Below are 2821 nucleotides of genomic sequence, written 5' to 3' on the forward strand. Positions count from 1 at the left end.
TTTTTTCACCCGAGATAGTCAAAGTTGGGGAAGAAAATATCAAAAAGTTAAAAATCCAGAAATAGTCCTAATTTTATGATGGTTCCTTAATTTATTTTAACTACATTGCATTTGAGTATGGAGAGGCAACTATCTGGAAGTATTTTACATAAAAAATTTACTAAGTATTGCCCGGTTTGTAGTTGCAGTTAAAGAAAACACATGAAAAGGCACGATTTTTTTTAAATTCGAAAAAATGTAAATATTTCAAAAACGGTGACACTTTTACCTGAAAATTTTTTGTTTATCAGTGAGCTCACCCCCCCACCTACCTTGCCCTAAAGTTTGGCACGTTACTTCTGGGACACCCTGTATATTAAATTGTGTGACTGCTTTATCTATACTATTATGAGTTATTATTAAGCAGTATTGGTCTTGTCCCACCCGTGACAAAAAAAGCTAAAAGTTGTTATATTTAATTACAGAAGTTGAGGTTGTGTTTCGTGTTTGTTACATAATGTTAGAAATTCATTGCAAATATTTACCAGAATTGCATTGTCGATTCCACGTAGTTAGATAAGCATCATAGAAGCATGTCCCACCCGTGACAGCTTTGTGTGGGGCAGTTATCAGAGGTAGGTTTACAGGGAAGATAAGCTTTATTTGTTTGTTGAGGTGGACGCAGGGGAGGAGGGATGCGCGGACTCGTCCATTATCTATATACCCTTGTGGTCAGCTGGTCAAGTTAAGTTACATTTTGACCAGTTATGGTTTTTTATTTTGTTAATCTAATGTTTATAGTTTTTTTTTTTTATAAAAGTCTAGCACATTAAATAACCAGAACCACATAAATCCGCATTTAAAACTTCATACAAAAATTATAAAAATTCAACAAACCTTGACAATTACACCCAAATATTTTAAACTTTTTGTTCCGAATTCTAGGTATGCAGTTTTATAGCCCATTAAATTTAAGTAGGTTAAAGTGAAAATTTCAAGACGCTAGGAAATCGCGTCGATTTTTAATAATTTTTCTGGCTGACGGTGCGACGCATTTTCTTTTATATAAAAGGCACATATCCTAAGATAAAACCTGAGTGAATTTAACCCCTACTTGGCTTCTTATATTTTTTAATAACTAATCTTTATATAAGGACCACACTAAAAGCTCCTTTTCATTTAAAATTCGTACATCTCCTACCGATGACAAACGTTGTCCTAGCCGTGACAGAGGAATTTCAGATTTTTTGTATAATAAAGCCATCATTTTTTTGTAGGTTTTGCTTTGTTTGTGTTCCTGGTTTTTTGTTTTATTATAAGACATCAAGTTCACACAGAAAAGTCCGTAAAATATATCTGCTCCAAAAAGCAGGTTCTTTTTTTTGTCCCACCCGTGACAGAAGAAATAAATCAGATTTTTTCATATAAAAGTAAGCTGGAATTTTTTTCGTATTTTGTAATAACTCATATAATAGTCTTTATCTAAATGTAGAATTGTTGAGTACTTTATACTTAAATTTAAACAAGAAAGCATTTTTTTTTCTGTACAAATATCCAACTCGTGACGGTGGAATCGCCCTTATGTATATGTTTGGCTTTCCTTTGTTTTATTTTTCCAACGTTAAAAGCTCGATTTTTGGTTTTTGAAAAATTTGGTACATCGAAAAATACGAAACACGTTTTCTGTTAGATAGCTAACATGGCGGATAAGAAGAAGAAGAGAAACTATCATCTAAAAATTATTGTATCATGGCCCATGATGCAATAAAGAAGGTGTTATACGATGTAATGTGGAACGATTTTCCGTCATCCCTTGTCAACTTTGGTTTGGAGACAAACCGGTTTCGGCGTTGTGCCATCTTCAGTGTCATTTTTCGTTATGATTGAACGCCCTTAGCAAATTCAATTTGCCGCTTTGACCAACTCCTTTTTATATTACAGCGATTTTTATGAAAAAGTACTAAAAATGGTACTCACACAAGCAAAACCATAGATCGACAATGATTGGCATCACTAATCGACTTTTTCGTCTCTGTCTCTATTGTTATTCGTTGACAATCAATATTAAAATTTGTGCGAATCGATAGCTAATTTGTGAAAATTAAGAATTTTCACCATTTATTGCAATTTTCGGAAAACCAATTACTCAAATCGTAAGTACTTTATGCATATGTGATATATGTAGAATCTATAAATAAAATTATTCCACAGGTTTTCTGGTGTTTTGTGTGTATGTGATTTTCACAGACAATTTGTGTTTTCCGAGCTGTTATTCCGTGCTGATTTCAAGTTGGATTTTGTGCTTCTGCACCGAATACACTTTTGCGTTGTAAGTACAAGTGGAATATATGTATGAATATTTCTTAAACTAATGGGTTTTATTCCTTAGCTGATTGAAGCCGTACTAATTAAAGTTTTCGCTGTTTACGTGGGTTCGCTGATCGTTGTTTTGCTGTGTTGGATTTTGCGCCTGTATACCCAATACACTTTTCCGTTGTAAGTACAAGTGAAATATATGAATATTTCTTAAATTAATAGGTTTTATGCCTTAGTTGATTGAAGCCGTCTAATTGATGTTTTCGCTGTATAGGTGGATTCGCTGATCGTTGTTTCGTTGTTTTGCTGTGCTGGATTTTGCGCCTCTGCACCCAATACACTTTTCTGTTGTAAGTACAAGTGAAATATATGAACATTTCTTAAACTAAGAGGTTTTATTCCTTTGCTGATTGAAGCCATACTAATTAAAGTTTTCGCTCTTTTTCGTTAGCTGCATACGTATGTAAGTAATTTAACACTTTTAAATACCCGAACATCATGACACGCCCCATTCAGATTAGTCTGG

General features: G+C 33.5%; 1 long non-coding RNA gene across 1 annotated transcript; it reads left to right on the plus strand.

The window, feature by feature from the left end:
• Positions 1-2203: 2203 nt before the first annotated feature.
• LOC118749901 lies at positions 2204-2671 on the plus strand. Its single transcript, XR_004994304.1, has 3 exons — positions 2204-2308; positions 2369-2475; positions 2532-2671. It is a non-coding gene; the product is annotated as an uncharacterized LOC118749901 (long non-coding RNA).
• Positions 2672-2821: the final 150 nt, after the last annotated feature.

The sequence above is a fragment of the Rhagoletis pomonella genome, unplaced genomic scaffold, assembly GCF_013731165.1.
Source record: "Rhagoletis pomonella isolate Grant_MI unplaced genomic scaffold, Rhpom_1.0 Rhpom_scaffold_00080, whole genome shotgun sequence".
Classification (NCBI taxonomy): domain Eukaryota; kingdom Metazoa; phylum Arthropoda; class Insecta; order Diptera; family Tephritidae; genus Rhagoletis; species Rhagoletis pomonella.